General features: G+C 38.8%; 1 protein-coding gene and 1 long non-coding RNA gene across 5 annotated transcripts in view; one reads left to right on the top strand and one right to left on the bottom strand.

Moving 5' to 3' along the window:
- LOC310727961 overlaps positions 1 to 19,383 on the top strand; it is a 222,422-nt gene that overhangs the window by 29,840 nt on the left and 173,199 nt on the right. The window lies entirely within an intron of this gene.
- chrm3a (cholinergic receptor, muscarinic 3a) overlaps positions 1 to 19,383 on the bottom strand; it is a 184,547-nt gene that overhangs the window by 137,020 nt on the left and 28,144 nt on the right. For all 4 annotated transcript variants that reach the window (XM_083544693.1, XM_083544696.1, XM_083544695.1 and 1 more), the window contains exon 2: positions 6,238 to 6,303. The gene's annotated coding sequence lies outside the window, so the exon portion shown is untranslated. The remainder of the gene's footprint in view (positions 1 to 6,237; positions 6,304 to 19,383) is intronic.

The raw sequence follows: 19,383 nt of genomic DNA, 5'->3' as shown, positions 1-19,383 counted from the left end.
CTCTTGGAGCCCCTCAGCAAAGCCCTTAACCCTCAGTACTCTAGGGGCACTGTATCATGGTTGATCCTGCCCTTTGACCCCAGCTTCCTAACATCGCTGGGATGTGTGAAAAAAGAATTGCAAAAATTTTGTAAAGCACCTTGCTGAACTAAAAATGGATATTCATATATTGTGTATTTAAGAGGAGATCCTTCTTTTAAACATTTAATAGGTGATTTTTTTCTTTCTTTTAAATTTTACACATTAAACATTCCAGGTATAAATAACCTGGAAGGCTACGTAACACACTGATACCTATATAAGGACAAACATTTTTTTTTAATGTTTGCATGTTTGTGTTTGGATGTACCTTAAGTCTGCCATTTTAGAGCCATTTATGATCCTGGGGGTGGAGTATAACGAATCTTTGTTTAAATTTTTTATAGTGTCATTATCAGAATTAGAATACTTTATTAATCCTAGAGGGAAATTCTTCTTCTTCTTCTTTGTCATCTTCTTCTTTCTGCTCCCATTAGGGGTCACCACAGTGGATCATCCGTCTCCATACTACTCTGTCCTCTACATCTGCCTCTTTCAAACCAGCTACCTGCATGTCTTCCTTCACCACATCCATGAACCTCCTCCTTGGCCTTCCCCTTTTCCTCCTTCCTGGTGGCTCCATCCTCAGCATTCTCCTACTGATATACCCCATGTCCCACCACTGCACATGTCCAAACCATCTTTATCGGGCCTCTCTCACTTTGTCCCCAAAATGTCCTACATGTGCTGTCCAGCTAATAAACTCATTTCTAATCCTGTCCATCCTAGTCACTCCCAGCGAAAACCTCAACATCTTCAGCTCTGACACTTTTTTTTTCAAACACTTTTACAGTTTTGAATTTTGTATTTCCACAATACTAAAAACCTACATTTAAAAACTGTATGTTGTGTTCACTTGTGTTATCTTTAACTAATATTTAAAGTAGTTTGATGATCTGAAACATTAAAGTGTGTTAAACATGCAGAAAATGAGAAATCATGAAGGGGGCAAACACTTTCTCACACCACTATATACTCAAATTGCATGCACACCTTAAGATCACAGTGGTATCAACAAATCGCAAGTTCCTGCACAAAAATGTTTCCTACAGCAAAAAAAAAAAAATTTATGTATTCATGACTGCCTTCAAATGTATTCTGTTTTATCGGAATTTAATCAAGGAAAGATGAAATGACATCCCGGGTGCCTCTCGTCGACTCAATGATTTGCTGCACCACTATCAGGTAGATGTGAAAACAATGATTGATGGATATGATTGATGGAGATGGAGTAGAGGGAAAACCAGGAAGCTGTAAAACAGCGGGGATACTGTGACAAATGTGCTTCTTTCTGGTTTGATAGCCATCTTAAATGACACCCAGAAAAAAAAACACAGGAGGTTAAAGTGCTTCTCGGTATAAAAGCTCCTTAATGAGTTCTTTAATCTCAAAGCCAAAGCCACTTCAGCCTTTCTGTCATGCTTGCATCCAGATCTCAACTTTGGAACACACACATACACAAACCCATACACACACACACACACACACACACACACACACACACACACACACACACACACACACACACACACACACACACACACACACACACACACACACACACACAGACAAATCAGATTCTCGTACCATAAAGAACTGCTTCCATATTACCATTAGTGATAAGTCAGCTTTAATGAATGCAGAAGTTAATTGTTGTTCCCTTTTGGGAACTCAAACTGCATCAACAATGATTTGGAAATGGTTGCAGGTTTCCGCTCTCTGAATCACGTGTGTATTTGGTCCAACAAAAAAGCACGTCATCACCGGTGGAGTGACGTCACGACCAGGAAGCTATAAAACCACATGCAATGGAGAGAGCGCTAGCTTTTGTTTGTTCAAGAAGCGCTCTGTATGGGTCTGTTTTTGCCACAGATAAGTATTGGTAAGTCGGTAATAAAAATTAAAATAAAATAACAGAATGAAAAAAGAAAGGCAGTATAAAGGCAAGCAGGCTTTCAGGCTGTGTGTTCCTCCTTGACACCCCCCCACCCCTTTATAGATGCTTAGCTCCAGGAGAGTGCTCTTCGAAGAGGGGGCTCCCGCTCCTCATGGTTCTGACCCCACTTTTGCTAAGGCTAAGCGGAAAATTCATGTCTTTGGGCTCGTAAAAAAGATTCAGCGCTTTCTCTCAGGCTTCGAAAGGATGCCTTTTAGCGATTTCTTCTCCTTGTGCAGAGAGCACTGCGCTTCACTTCTCTTCCTCCGAGGAGGGGGAGTGTATGGACACCAGCAATCCGATAAAGGATATGCCCCCACAGCCAGTTCAGTTCGAGGAGCTGTTGGAGGTAGTGACTCAGGCTGTAGCCAAGCTGGATATGTAGAAACAACATTCCCTAAACCTGGGGACGCTGGTTCTGCTTTTTTTTCCCAGATCTGCACAGTGAGGTGACAGATTTCTCCAACGTTTCTCGCTATGCTAATGTAGTAGGGCTAAAAGAGTGTGGTTGTGGAACAATGCCCTAGGTTCAAGAAACGCTGGCTGGCTATCTCTCCCCGGGTGCTGCATCATCCCTTAAGGCACCAGTTCTGCCCACCAAAGCCGAGGTAGTTCTAAGAGGCTTGTCGCCGTAAGGCTTATACGGCGACAGGTCAGGCCGCTGGTTGCCTGCACACCATGAATGTGTTACAGGCCTATTAGGCTGACCTGCTGTGAGAGCTTGACGAGTGAATGCCTACGGGCAGTGATGGCATTTAAGAAATGTGTCATGCAACAAACCTGGCTCTGAGGGCCATAGAATAGACCACTAGGGCCATTGGCTGGTCTATGTCTGCCCTGGTCTTTACACAGAGACACCTCTGGTTCAATCTGACAGGCATAGAGCCATTCTGATGAATGCCCCTGTGGTGCCACCTGTTTACTGACGCCATGAATATGGTCGTTGAGAAATACCAGGAGGCTAAGAAATAGTCGGCACCATTCCAGCGGTTATATTTTGCTGCTCTCATGGAGCTGCTTGATGGGCGCAGCCCCAACCCCAACCCAGCCCCATTGTGAAATTCAGAGATGGAGTGTCACCACTCGCTCTCCCCCAGAAACTATGGACCATGGGCGGTGCTCCAGGCCGAGGTTTAAAGAACTGACGGATCCTCTTTAATAGAAAAGCTAACAGACAGGATTTTTTAAAGGGTCTAAGCTTGGCCTGCCCCTCTACGGCACCCTCACTGCATCGTCTCGTTAACACTGCAATAAAGAGGTGCTTCAGGGCACAGCCATCTTCAGTGTGTACCTCCGCCCAAGAGTTTAGTGAATTGGGGGCCCGTTGTCTTTTAGGAGGCCCCTAGACCTGCACCAGGGATAGACCCGGCTCTAGGCACACCAGAGGTCAGTCTTGAGAGACTGATTCCCTTTAGAGACTATCTGGCAGCCTGAAAACGTCTCAGTGGGTCCTGGGCACTGTAAAGAGAGGCTATATGATTCAGATCAGGTTTCGTCTGGCACGGTTCAATGGGGTGTGTCCCACTCGGGTGGGGCCCGGGCAGGCTCTGATAATTTTTTCAGCTCTACGTCAGTTGAACCACTCTCTAATGAGACTCCGGGGCATCCGATTACTTAACTATATCGACAACTGGTTGATATAAGCTCGATCAGAGCACCTGGTGACCCGGCATTAAGATTTTAATCTCACCCATATAAAGGAATTAGGGATAAAACTGAACACCAAGAAAAGTGTACTTTCTCTGGTGCAGAAAACCACATAGAGGTAGTGTGGGATTCGACTGTTATGCGGTACAGCTGTCTTCTACACAAGTCAACTCTATCCTCAAGGCTGTCAAGAGAGTGAGAGAAGACCAGCTACTCACTGTGAAGCAGTTTCAAAGACTGCTGGGTCTGATGGCAGCTGCATCTAATGTGGTGCTACTCCTGGTAAACCTTCTGGAACACCCTCCTTGGGAGATTCCTTCCAGAAGGGGCCCTCTCTCCCTTGGCACAGGGTGCTTTGCTTCACCCTCGCCTTGAGCTGTGGAGGCTGTAGCTGTGGCCCCTGAGGTGGCACAGCTCTTAGCCACTGGTCTCTCGTCTGAGGTCCTAGAGAGAACATTCTTCAATCCAGAGCTTTCTCCACAAGGTGGTCAAATACTGTAAAGTGGCACCTGTTTACTACATGGTGCTTAGGTCACCACTTAAACCCAGTTAACTGCCCGGTTGGCCCAGTGCTGGAATTTCTTTAAAAAGAGGTTTACCTGCCAATAAGCAGACCCTCAGTAGGTGGACTGTGCATTTTATCCACTCCTCTTATGAGTCCTCTGGTCTCACCGCTCCTTTCGGGATCAGAGCTCAGGGATCAACCCGGGGTGTGGCGGCCTATAAGGCCTTGTCCTCTGGGGTATCGCTCCAAGACATTTGCAACGCCCTGGGCTGGTCGCCTTTGTCCTAGCTGTGCCCATCCACACTAGGCAGGGATTGGTCAGTATGGCGGTATTGGACACTCGTTCCCAAAGCATTGTTGATGCAGCTTGAGTTCCTAAAAGGGAATGTCTCTAGGTTACATATGTAACCCTGGATCCCTGAGGAAACAAGATGCTGTGTCTCCAGGCCACACTTCCTGCATCCCTGCAAATGTTTCCTTCACTTTCAAAGCTAGCGCCGTCTCTGCGGCATGTGCTTTTATAGCTTCCTAGTCGTAACTCCATCCCGCCGGTGATCAAGGTGTCAGGCTTTTCTGTTGGATTCAGAGAGCAGAAATGCAGAAGCGTTCCCAAAGAGTTGTTGACACAGCGTCTGGTTCCCTCAGGGACCTAGGTCTCTGTGGGTGGTGCTTTACTTCCAGCAAAATTGTGTGATTGGACAGGACAAACCTATAACACTATTAACATGAAGGATATTTTTGATACTTCGAGTTTAGAGAGCCTAACTACGCCAGTCACGGACATTCGGGTCACTCAATGAGAAATGTCAATGTGTGAATATTATATCCAGGCTGAATTTCTTAAATGCATGATTATTGGAGGATCTAAAAAGTACAAAAGTATTCAAATTTCCAAATAGCTATAATATTCCTATTATCATTTTTGTCACAAAACTCTTTGCTTATTCAACTCAGTTTATGTGAAAAGACTCCAATGTAACTGTTAGCACACTAATCTAATAATAAAATAATGAGTCAAACACAGATTATTATCTATTTAAATGATCATGAGCCTAAAACCGTCTTTTCAACTACTTAATAACTTGCATACAATAATTAAGTATACTAAATGTCAAGTAGGAGCATAATCTCAAAAGTGTGCAGTGTAAAGAAGTGTATATTTTGTGGTACTAAACATCAAAAGTACATTATATGGACAAAAGTTTGTGGACAACTGACCATAAGATTGATATGTGCTTTCTAAAAATCCCATTCCACATTTAGGCCAGATTTGCTGTAAAAGCTCTACACTTCTGAGAAGATGTTCCACTAGATTTTGGAGTGTTCTTGTGGAGATCTATCATTGCTCGACTAATCCAACCATCATCTTTCAGGGTATGAGGTAGACATACTGTATACTGAGACTATTATCTGTTCTGGCACAGATAAGCAAATCAACACTGGATTTGCTAGGTTGAAAACTCCTCTGTTGGGAGGAGTCAGCTTTGCAGCCTAGCAAATTCAGTGTTTATTTATTAATTTATAGAGAGTTCAAAGCACTTTTGTACGTCGCTCTAGTTAAGTCAAGAGGTTAAATAATAATAAAAATAAAATAAAAACGTATAAATTTTTTTAATTAATGTAATTATATTGTTAATAAATTCTAAATAAAAAATATAGTGCATTATGTGCAGTGCGTAGTCTCAGGTGTAAATATACAAACAGCACATGGTGTCAGTGATTCGCCTCTAGAGGCCGCTCTTTTAATGACAGCGGAATGGAAACAGGGAAAACTATCGGTATGGATATTTGCCGATATTTGCCACTATTAACCTCTCAATAAAAGCATCTGCTTAATGCCGTAAGTGTAAATTAAAATATACATTTTTGTTAATTCAGCAAAAAGGTTGAGTCTCGCAGTTCAAATGAAGGGAAAAAGTAATTCTACAAAGTCCTATACAATAATATGATTTCAAGAAACAAATACGGTTGGACAAGTCAAGTGTCCCAATACTTTTGTCCATATATTGTACTATAGTAATAATAAATAACTAAGTTGCAGTAGTGTGTGTGGAGAAACAGCATCACTGACCGTACAGCTGTGTGTGTGCAGGAAGTCATCACCACCTGAGGCCGTAAGTGCATGCTGTCCTGGAGCCTGTGAATGCACACGCACACACACACACACACACACACACACACACACACACACACACACACACACACACAAAGTCTACTTTAGTCTAATTAATATTTTATTCAAAAAACTAATGTCTGAAATTGAAAATAAAAGCTTTAAAATAAGCAAACTTTAGATAAAAATCCTTGTTTATAATTCTCTCTGGCAAAAGTCACTTCTGCCAACTTTTTTTTTTTCCCCATTTACAGCCGCTAGGCTTTTCAGATACATTTCTGACACAAACGTCTCCAGAGAGCGGATTTTACAGGGAATAGGTCCCCAGTGGTTAGTGAGGCTCGTCTGGAGTGACAGTGCAATCGCCTAGAAGTAGAAAGCGCAACAGCGGTGCCAGCTCTGTTTTACTGCAGCCAACCCCTTTATCACATGCAACAAGATAGCCTCACTTTCTTAAATAAACTTAGGAGTTGACTACCAAAAAAAAACTCTGAAAAAAAAAAAATGGAGCAGCAGGAATCCTATTTCCATCGATAAGAGGGTGCTGGCATTAAATCGTGTCAGCTGTCGAGAAGATTTGGGTTTTGGAAACAGAGGAATGAGACGTTTGAGAATGCGTGTGTGTGAAGTGCATGGTGTAGGATTTGAAACACCAAAATGTTTTATTTTTTCCTCCCTCGTTCATACCTGCCTAAATTTAGGAAATGGAATTAGTGGAGAAGCCTCAACTCATGAGGGGGGGAAAAAGTAATGATAGTAATAATAATATAGGTTATCCACGCACACTTGCACACACGCACACACACTAGTACAATACGTGAAGAAAGTGAAGGGTAAGAATTCAAAGAAACTACAAAAAAAAAAAAAAGTTTTAGGTGTAATAGATAATAGAAAAGAAAATGAATCTAGAAGAAATGTAAGAAGGAAGTAAAGGAGGGGAATTATGGGAGGAAGGGAAGCAAACAATGTACATAAATGGCAAAAGAAGGAAGGAAGGAAGGAAGGAAGGAAGGAAGGAAGGAAGGAAGGAAGGAAGGAAGGAAGGAAGGAAAGGAGAAAGGAAGGAAGGAAGGAAGGAAGGAAGGAAGGAAGTAGGTAGGAAGGGAGGATTCCCAATGAGGAAGATTTGGGAGGTAAAAGTGAAAGAAGAAAAGGAAGTAAATTAAGTCAAAAAAATTTAAAAAGGTAAAGGAAGTAAAGAGAAACAAAATCTGAGAAAAGTCTGACAGAAAGAAAAGAAGGAAAGAGTAAAGGAAGGAGGGAAGGAACGAGATAACACATTTGAAGGTGAAAGAAATGATTCAGATGAAAGATTTGAAAAATGAAAGGTGGAGGTGAAGTAAGTAAAGGAAATGAATGAGTAGAAGAAAAATGGAGGGAAGCAGTGGGTGAAGGAAATGGAATAACAGGAAAGAAAGAAAGAAAGAAAGAAAGAAAGAAAGAAAGAAAGAAAGAAAGAAAGAAAGAAAGAAAGAAAGAAAGAAAGAAAGAAAGAAAGAAAGAAAGAAAGAAAGAAATTACTAATACAGTGGAGGTCAGGATGGAACTGCAGCTCACCATCACAGACTTTGCATCCAAATTGCACCCTAAAGGTTAAGCAGCAACATTCCAGTAGAAAATGAAAAGCTTCAGGATCCAGATGTCAGAGCAAAACTTATAAATTCTGGAGACAGAATTAGGCAATGACCCAAGCAAAACACACACACACACACACACACACACACACACACACACACACACACACACACACACACACACACACACACACACACACACACACACACACACACAAATCGTTGTCACTCCAGGGATTAGTCGAGACACTGATCTGTCCTTATATAGAAGCACTGAGTGATTTACACCTTTCTGGTTCTGCTGGAGGAAGAATTACCCTGAAGCCCCTTGTTTTTAACAGAGCTGAGATAATACACATCCTCATCATCATCCTTCTAAATCCTCCTCATCATCATCCTCTTAAATAATCCCTGTGCCTTCCTTAACTTTCCTCAAACGCCTGTAAATAGTGTGTGTGCAGTATGTGTGTGTGCAGAAGGGCAGTTAAGCCTTTGCGTGAGGCATGTTTTCTTATTTTTTTCAAAGGAAACTCATTAATGTTGGAATTCACCAAAAGACACAGCTATCAGAATGGGTCATCAGAGTGCATACCTCACACACACACACACACACACACACACACACACACACACACACACACACACACACACACACACACACACACACACACACACACACACACAGAGATGGGTGCACACTATCCCTGTCCTTATGCGGTTTCTACTCTTCACAGAGTATTCTTCAATTTTTAGTGTATTTTTCTTTGTAGGACATAATCGCTTATTTTCAAGATAAGGGGAACACTTTTTTCCCTTTCTGAAAGCAGAGCGGAGAAACCGCAAAAGAGAGTAACATCGATAAACACGGAGACGTCCTGAGAACAAGAAGGAGAAGATGAAAAAGCTGCTATACATCATTTCCACAGTTCAGCCGTTCCATTAAAGAGAGGGCCTTGTTTATTTTTCCCCCTAATTCCACAATTATGTCTGGAATTCTAGCCGTGTATATATGATATGTATATTCTGTTTCCTGGAGTTAAACATGAAAAGTAAGCCTGCAAGAAGACAAACATACAAACGAACAAACAAACAAATAAATGAACGCAAGTAAAAGTTTCACATCTTTCAGTGAATGAATCAGCGACTGAGCTTTAGGAGGTTAACGAAGTAAAGGTGAATAAAAAGGAACGAAATAAAAAGGTATAAGAAGTAAAAAAAGAGAATTAAGAGAAAGAAGTGCTGAAGGAAGGAGGGAAGGATGGAAGGTGAAACAATTAAAAATGAGGAACTTGGATCAGATAAAAGGAATGTAAGATGAAAGAAGGAAGGAAGTAGGTGAAGGAACAAGGGAAGTAATCGAAATTATTTCGGAAGAGGAAAGAATGATAGCAGCATGGAGGCAAAGAAGATGAACTAAAGTTAAAATTAAGAAGATGAATACTTAAAGTTAAGAAAAATATTTAAAGGAGATGAAGAAAAGAACGGAACAGAAGGAAAGTGTAAAAAAAACAGGTGGAAATTTAGGAAAGATGAATGTAAGAAAAAGTAAAGTAAAAAGTAAAGAAATAAGGCTGGGTACTGAGTACGGCTGAGAATTGAACATGTCCCAAACTGGATTATTATTCATTCCAGAATTTTCCAACAATTTCAAATGAATTCATTCAAAACAAACATCACAGAGGTTACGTTACACTCAATTATATTTTTTTTATTAAAAAAAAAAAATGTTAATGATTTTGTTGAAATGCTCAACATGTAAAATATTTAAAATCTGCCTCATTTCTAGATTTTTTAATCTTATTTTTCAAATTGGATTTCTTTGTAATGTAAAATAACTGCTTAAGCATAATCAGTACATAATCAGTCGGTAGCTTCATCCAATATTTTGGCTTTTCAAAATCAACAAACTTTACAGTAATTGGGAGTCTGACTCGTGTTCTCTCCTTACAAAGTTATACAAATGGACAAACACTCATTGCAAAACAACCCCATCCTGCCCCACTCTGTCCCACCCCTCAACATGGGGCAGACTACTAGATTGTCTGCAATATCGGAATATTTTACTCTAGTTTGTATCGTATTATTTTCCATGTGTGCAAATGCCTCCCGAGTGGACATTTCTTTCTAAGATTAGACAGCAAATGAACCACCAGTTTCATTGTATAATTATGCAAGTGGCTGTTTAAAATTTCAAAACCACACTTTAAAATCTAGGCAACATCATCCCAGATGAGTGTAGGTTATTATAACGGATAAGAAAATGCACTAAATGTGAAATGGGATGTTCAATGTATTCAATTTAATTTGATTTGTATAGCGCTTTTACCAATGAACGCTGTCTCGAAGCAGCCTTACGGAGATGAAGCAGCTAAAAAGTTGTACAAACAAGTGTAGAATTGTAAGTTTATCCCTAATGAGTGAGCCAGTGGCCACTGTGGCAAAGGAAAAACTCACTGAGATAGCATGAGGAAAAGAACTTAAGAGAACCCGGACTCAAAAGAGAACCCATTCTCATCTAGGTGATATCGAAAATTCATTAATTACATTTCTTTAATTGTTTAGGTGTGCAGTGATAGTCGATTAAATGCAATCTGTGATCCTGAGCCATTGTAGCAGACAGTTAATATATTAAGACTTTGTATTAAATGTAACAGGTAATAAAATAGTAATGAGTAAAGAAGAACAACAGATCAAAAATCTACTGGTGTTGGAAAGTATAATCATCTTCGGAGTGGTAACCATAACTTTGCTTCATCTTGAGATTCTCCCAAGAAAAAATTGTATAGAGAAAAGAGCTTTGGTTTATAAGTGTAATATGCTATTAAAAAAAATTATGCCAGTTCAGATTTCTGTAAAAAGCAAGAAGAATATCAGGAAAAGCAACACTGATACTAGTATACTGAATAATTTATATGGATTTTAGCAAGGTCAGAAGATCAGGACATAGAACAATTATAATGTGACATACCCCCCAAGACTGATTGTCATCCGATTACAAGTTCTTTCAGCTATTGGACAAAAGATCGGATCAGGAGTCAGAGACCAGAATACAGTCAGTACGTTTTATTTGCCGTAGTACACAGACAGAAGCTTAGGTAGAAGCACAAACCGGGAAACAGGTACAATCCAAAACAGGGTTTCCAGGGAAGATCGCAAATATGAACTGTAGATTGGACGGTGTGTGAGTGAGAACGGAGGCCTTATAAAGAAAAGCGTAGATTGGAGACAGGTGAAGGTGATTAGTATAAAGGCAAGGGGCTGCAAGTGTGCTGAGTGCAGGGGGAGGAGTGGCTAGTGGTTCCCTGACAGATAATCTGATTTAAACTAATTATTTCAAAGACCAATCTTTCGTATTATGTACTTATTTACAAAGAGTGACACAGGCATTACTAATTGCTGTTAATAACACCAGCGAAAAACTCAGTTCTGGGGAGTAGCTCTGCCCTCCATTAGAAATTCTCTGGCGTCTCTCGATCTGTCTCTGAGGAATTTCTGTGATACTGTATACAATTTTGCTTGAGTCAGGAAGCCGCTATCAATATGAGGGAGACTCCATGAATTTCCAGAGGAGGTGTCTGTAATGTGCATTTTCAAATTCTTGCAGATATCTGAATTGCCCTGAGTATAGGGGGTGGAGGGTGGATTATTTGTCTTTACATTAATCTTTGTTTTATATTTCTTGACAAGTTACTTATTTTATGAGATTTTAAGTTGCCGCTATGGAAATATGCAATAAAAAAAAAAAACCAGTAAAGCCTAAGTACCAAATTGTTTCATGTTCACATAATACAGTATATGAACTAAAGTTTGTAGACAACTGATCATAAGATTGGTATGTGCTCTGTGAACATACAATTCCACATTTAATCCCCATTTGCTATTATAATAACCTTCAATCATCTGGGAAGATGTTTTACTAAATTTTGGCATGTGGAGATTTGTGCTCATTCAGCCACAAGGGTGTTTAGTAAAGTCAGGTACTGATGTAGGTGAGGTGAGGAGGCCTGGGGTGCAGTCGGCATTCTAATTCATCTCAAAGGTGTTCAGTAGGGTTGGGTTCACCTCGCTATAGCAGATCACTCAAAATCTTCATGCACAAGTTCAAGTGATGAAAAATTTCATTCTACCGCATTGCTCCAAAGACATTCTATACAATTGTGGGTCTCCAACTTTTAGTTTTTTTCAGGTGTCCCAATACTGTACACTAACTACATAGCTACATAGTAACTACATTCTTTTCTCTATCCTTGGCTTTGAAATTCACATTAATCTAAACAAAATTACTGCTTTTTAATGCCACTGATTTTAAAAGTCATGAGAGCATGCTTGTAAAGGGAAACCTGGTTTAAACAGGCACTAAACGAGCTGTAAATCAGTGAAGTTAAGCAGGGATTTCTGAGTAATTCTGTGAGCTGTGGGGAGGATGACGTGGATGGCCTGAGGGAGCTGGATGAAGGTTTTCTGAGGCACTCCTTTCTTATTTTAGATCGAACAACTCCACTAAGAACCACAAAGAAAACTAAAAGCAAATTAACATAAATGTATATGCAATAGGTTAAGAATATACAGTAAGCTTGCCTCAGCTTATACAGGAAGTGTATATGGGAGTCTGAAAGAGGCAGAAAATATGTTTAAAAAACATTAAAAACTGCAAAATATCTTTCTTAAATATGTTGCACAAATATTGGCACCCCTTTGAATTAATAGGAGTAAAACATTTTAGGTACATTTGGGTGACAAAGAAAGGTACATTTCTTAATTAAACTAAAAAAGATTATTTGTGGAAGCATGTGGCTCAGGATTCCTACAAGAGAACCACCTGATGAGAACCAGTTGTGCCGAAAACTACTAGTCCTCATATCATTATCATAGTATGAGGTCTAGACTCATACTGTTGCTTGCTTGCTTTCTCTCTCTTTCTCTGTCTCTCTCTCTCTCTCTCTCTCTCTTTCCCATCTTTTACACACACACACACACAAACACACACACACACACACACACACACACACACACACACACACACACACACACACACACACACACACACATACACAATGCGTTCAACTGCTTCAAACATGAATGTAAATCTGCTTGGCTCTCACACACTGATATTGAATTTATGTCGCATTTTATGCACATAGACACACATGCACACACACACACACACACACACACACACACACACACACACACACACACACACACACACACACACACACACACGTGCTCACACACTGCTCCGTCTCTTTTTGTTTTAGTCTATAGAAGAACTTGAATGGATATGGCAAAAGCATAGCAAGTATGATGAATCGATCGGGACGTGTCGTTCTGAGGCAGGTATGCTTAAAGGTGTGGAAAATTGTGAAAGATGAATAAAAAGCAAAGAGAGAAAGAAAGATGACGTTCAAAAAAGGGAAAACTAAGCGAACACACACACACACACACACACACACACACACACACACACACACACACTTGGACAAGCCTTTACCATGCATAATTTGCTGAGAAAAGTAAAAATACACCTAATAAGCCTTATACAGACTGGATTAGTTTGGGTAAAATGGATAATTTTGAACATTTTCTTCACAATAAATTAAAACGGCAGTGTTCAATATTTCCTTTCATGTCTCATAAGAACAGAACTATTAAAAGGCTGATTTAAAAAAAACATGCAACAATAGAGAAAAAAAGCTCTTCAGTGTTTTTTGAAAGGTATTAAGCTCATAGGTACTGCCTACATACACAGCCTGTAATGGTCATGTGACCAAGCTCGATGTGTGTGGCCACGCCCACTACAACGCACATTTTAAACATAAAGTACAAAATAACCAGTGTTAAATCTGGCATAACCTATATACCAAAGAACATCCCAACAAAGCATTTATTGGAGCTGAATGACTCCTCACTGCTTTTCAAAATGTGTTTTTGTTTTCTCATGTAGTTTTTATTTCCTCTTCTCAATTTCAACATTTCCCACACACATACTATGCTATTCGCCATGTCAAGCAAACCACTTTTTTATGCTGCAATATACAGCATTGTAACAGATTCAGAGAGCAGTGCTGTCTGCCCTCTTCCACATATTTCCACTGGCATGATTGGCTAGTGTCACTGTGACTGACGGGGGAGAGAGTAATGCTATTTCTTTAAACCAGAATGATGCAAGAACCAAGAACTTGGCGACGGCAAACAACATCATTGTAAGTTGTCTAGTTTTAAAATAAAATGTTTTTGTTCAAGAAAGAATAATGACAACTCTTAACAAAAATACTGGGACACCAGACATTTCCAGCCAAATTGTTACCACAAAGGATGGCATTTGGCAGACACCCAGCAGTGGCAGCTTGGTAGTGGTGGTATTTGAACCTGTGACTTTCCAATCTGAAGTCCAATATCTTATCCACTGAGCTTCCACCTCAAAGTTGGAAGCAATTTTCCCTTCACTTGAACTAGAAGACCCAAACCTGTTCCAGCATGACACCACCCCACGCACAAATCCAGCACCATAAAGATGTGCTTCAGATGGTTAGGGGTGCAAGATATTAAATGGCCTGCTTTAAAGCTCAATTAAATACCTATGAGATGAATTTGAATGCTGAATGCACCCCCAGGCCTCTTTACTCTAAATTAGTACCTGAATGAACTAACATACTCGTGGCAAAAATCTCCACAAGCACACTCCAAAATCTAGTGGAACGTTTTCTCCCAAGAGTGGAGGTAATTATTAGAGCAAATGGACTAAATATCACTTAAGCACATACTAATCGTATGGTCAGGTGCCCACAAACTTTAGTCCAAATAGAGTGTTTGCATATGTATTAATGGACCAAACTAGTTCACTGTTCTGCTTTACGTTCTCTTTTAGCTATTTAAGCATTTCCAGATGGTGTTGGGGGAATTATGTTTGGAGGTTAGAATGATGATGATTATCATTGTGTTTAAATTGCAATTATATATATATATATATATATATATATATATATATATATATATATATATATATATATAAAAAAAAAAAATAATTCACTTCCAATATCACACAGTCTATCCCATACACACACATTCTCTGAGAAATAGATGATAATTGTTATTATAACACATTTGCATTGCTTGCTGGAGCCCTCAGATTCTGCCTTAAAGCATTATAGGATATGCCTCACTATTTCCCTCCAGGTATAAAAGTTCTTTCAGACATATCGTGAGGCTTTGGTGAGCTTTACATGGACCAGGCGTGCACTTTAATAACCTCGCTATTTTGTATCGGTAAAAGCAGCGTAGTCCTGAATAAACAGCAGGGATATGAGCATAAATGGAGCTGGTCAGATGTAACAGTCAGGACAAGTGATGATATGATCAGTTTAGATGCTTATAAGGAAAAGATGTGAAGCTTGTAGAGTTGCTAAGGCTCGACGTTGCTCCTTATTGTTTGCTGATTTATTCGGTCTGACATGAGAAATGTAAATCTGGGAATAAAGTCGGGAAAAAGTTTCATCGGCGTCATGAATGAGGGAATAGCAGAAACACGGAGGTGGAATGAAAAGTCTGGCTGGGGCATCTGGGACTTCAGGGTTCATGTCTCTTATATTAGCTTTTGTTATAGTTGCATGAAGGAAAACTTGTTTTGACAGCCAGAAAGAAAAAAACCAAAAAAAAAATTACAAAAGTTGTCGATTGGCCTGGCCATGATCTGATTTATTTTTAAATGCTTGCAAGAATAACAGAAAGATAGAAACAGGTAATCAAGCACAAAGCGGTCGCCTGACTCCAGTAGGAGTGCAGGAGTGGTTGCAGCGGATCCTGTCTGTGTGAAGTTTGATTTCTGCCCTGTGTATGTGTGGAGTTTTCACAGGGTTTAATACATACAGTTACATTAAACACAATCAAGGATTTTTTTTAAACAATTTAAACAAACTATAAAATACAGCCAGTTAAATTTAATAGAAATGCTAATAATTTTAGATATTTATTTCCTTTTTTTAATTTTAAGCAGCAAAATTAAATTAAAATAATGAATCAAAATGGTATAAATAATGTTTTAACATGGAAGCATGAACCAAGAGATGTCTGAAAATAATTACTTAAAAATAAAAAAAAATTACTTGAAAAAAAAAAATACTTAAAAAATAAATTAACTTTATGTGCTTAGTTAGAATTTAAATAAATAAATAAATAAATAAATAAATATATATATATATATATATATATATATATATATATATATATATATATATATATATATATATATATATATTTATATATATATATATATATATATATATATATATATATATATATATATATATATATATATATAAATTTATTTCAATTGAATTAATTAAATGAAAGAAAGAAAGAAAGAAAGAAAGAAAGAAAGAAAGAAAGAAAGAAAGAAAGAAAGAAAGAAAGAAAAGAAAATGCTACAGATCTGATACTCAGCAAATCATGCACCACTTTGTGGACTGGATATTATGTGGACAAAAAGTAATAAGTAAGTGAACAAACAAACAAATAAATTGAGAAAACATTTCCTGGGACAAACAAGTTTTTGGAACTTGTAATATTACACATAAATGTATATAATTATTTTTTATTTGAAAAAGTACATATATTTTTGGACTTCATTATATTTAATCCACGTTTATCAAACAAAATATAAATTACGAGAACTAATAATTATCTTATCGGTAAGAGTTTAGTATTTTTACAGACAATTTCTATCCTGCTATGTGTAATCTTCTTCTTCTTCTTTCAGCTGCTCCCATTCATGGTCGCCACAGCGGAACATCCGTCTCCATACTGTCCATACCCCCTGTCCTCTACATCTCCCTCTTTCAAACAAACTACCTGCATGTCTTCCCTCACCACATCCATAAACCTCCTCCTTGGCTTTCCTCGTTTCCTCCTTCCTGGCAGTTCCATCCTCAGCATTCTTCTACTGATATACCCCATGTCCCTCCTCTGCACATGTCCAAACCATCTCAATCTCACCTCTCTTACTTTGCTCCAAAACATGCGCTGTCCCTCTCATAATGTGTAATGAAAAATAAAAAAAACAAGAACATAACAGAATAATATTTTTCTAAAAAGATTATATTAATAAAAAGTAAAAAGAGTTGGGGCAAAGAAAAGGGCTGAATCAACCATGATAAATTTAAAAAAGCATGTTGATTTAAACATGTCCAGAGAAGGACGGGACCTGAAGTTGGGTGACATCAAGTTTGCTTTAAACCTTGGAATAAGGAAGTGACAGGAACTTTTTTTCCAAATCCTATACTGTACTTAACAGGAATCTCCTTCAAATAGAGCTCAAGCCTTATACAATATAAATCACTACATGGGCATTTGACAGATTATATAGCTCAAGATATTTTCTTGCCATTTGTCACAGTGCAGCCACGGCTACCTTTTAAAACGTTCAGACTGATAATGTAGCCAACATTCGTCACTGTGACTGCAGGCAGGTTTGATTTGTAGTGTCTGAGGTGATGTTTGAGCGGCCATTATTCAGGTAGAAAATATACTTTGTCGCTGCTTTTGATAAGTGATAAGGTGTGAAGTCATTTTAAATGCAGGGGTAATACTGTACATGATAAAATGGACGAGTATGAGGCAACTTTGCGGATGAAGTACGGCTGATCAAAATAATCAGTCAGACTGAAGAGAGAGATTAAGCGACTAGAAAGAACCCTGGGATTTTACTCATAATCTTCTGCTAGAGGAAAAAAAGTTAAACAGTAGCTCATCTCCCTGTCACTACAGCATTGTTAATAATCCCTAAAAGCTTTGTTATAATAAACCCCGCTCTTCTGGGAAGATGTTCTACTGGATTTTGGAGTGTGCTTGTCGAGATTTGTGCTCATTCAGCCACAAGGGTGTTAGTTAAGTCATATGTAGGTGAGGCGAGGAAGCCTGGAGTGCAGTCAGCATTTTAATTTATTCCGAATGTATTCAAAAAGGGAACATTTCAGAGCGGTATAGCAGGCCAATCAAGATCCTTTCCCTCCAAACCATATCCTCATGGAGCATACTTTGTGCACAGAAGCATTGTCATGCTGAAACAGGTTTGGGTCTCACACTTAAGTGAATGGAAAATTTTATGCTACCCCATCCAAAGACATCCCGTACAATTGTGTGGATCTAACTTTGCATATTTGTGGTAACAGTTTGGGAATAAAATTGCACACAATATGGCGGGAAAAGTCGTGCCTCAATTCTCTTGTCCAATAATAGTCAAGGGCACATTATATATTTTGAATATATACATTTTTTTGTAAAGCTGCTTTGTAACAATGTTCTATTGTTAAAATTACTCTATACAAAAAATTTAATTAAATAAAAAAAATGTAAAAAAGGCTGTGCATTTATACTTTCTGAATTAGACTGAGTCTGGCACAGTGGCTCCATGTCTCATTACAGGAACAGAAGTGTGTGGAAAAAGACTGAAGAATGACTTCCGATTGATGTCACTATACAAATAACAGTTAAACCTGAACCATATAAACTATGCTGCTGACAGGCGGGGAGTCGTACTGTAAAAATAATAATAAACCCACACGCTGAATCCACAAAGCCAACAGCATTGTGGACGACGCCACACACCCCTCACACACACTTTACATTCTTCTACCATCGGGAAAGAGGTTCCAAAGCATTCGGGCCTCACATCCAGACTGTGCAACAGTTTTTTTTCTCAAGTCATCGGGCCCCTAAACACACAGATCTAAACTGTACCAAACTCACACAAACTTAACTGTGTGTTACTGAACTGTACAACTTGAACTCAACACACACCCATTACTCATCTCAATCCATTCCACCACCTATCTTATATTTATATTTAATTATATTATACTGTATACATTGTGTTTATCTTTACAAATACACTCTTGTTTATAGACCTCATAGCACATTACTGTATAATCCTAGTATACATTAGGTTTACTGGTCAACGTTATTTTGTATTCTGTGGTGTGTATCTTACCCACACTGTCTTGTGTTGTCTGTCTACACTGTTCTTTGTCTGCACTGTTTGCACTCGGTTGCACACAATGCACTTTATGTGGCGAGGGCATTTACTTTTGTCCTTAACTCTGTGTTCTGTTATGTAACTTTATGTTGTGTGTTGTAGCTCTATGTTGTTTAATGAAGCACCAGGGTTCTGGAGGAACATTGTCTCATTTCATTGTGTACTGCGTCAGCTTTATATGGTAGAAATGACAATAAAAGCTTCTTGACTTAACTTGACTTGACTTGATTAGATAGTAATGTGGAAACCTGTGGCTCTAAAAGAGTTTAATTTCAGTTTTATGTATTTTTAAAGGACAATTGCAGAAACACTTCCTTATAAAAAATAATTACACACACACACACACACACACACACACACACACACACACACACACACACACACACACACACACACACACACACCTTTTTAACAAGTGTTAACTTGTTGCCTCAATCAGTTTCATCAAACAAACATTGCTCCTGCATCACTTCACCATCTGCTTCGCTGCTTGTTTTTTTC

This window comes from Silurus aristotelis, assembly GCF_946808225.1.
Source record: "Silurus aristotelis genome assembly, chromosome: 6".
NCBI lineage: Eukaryota > Metazoa > Chordata > Actinopteri > Siluriformes > Siluridae > Silurus > Silurus aristotelis.
Note: the sequence above shows the minus strand (reverse complement) of the source record. Positions and strands in the feature narration are given on the sequence as shown.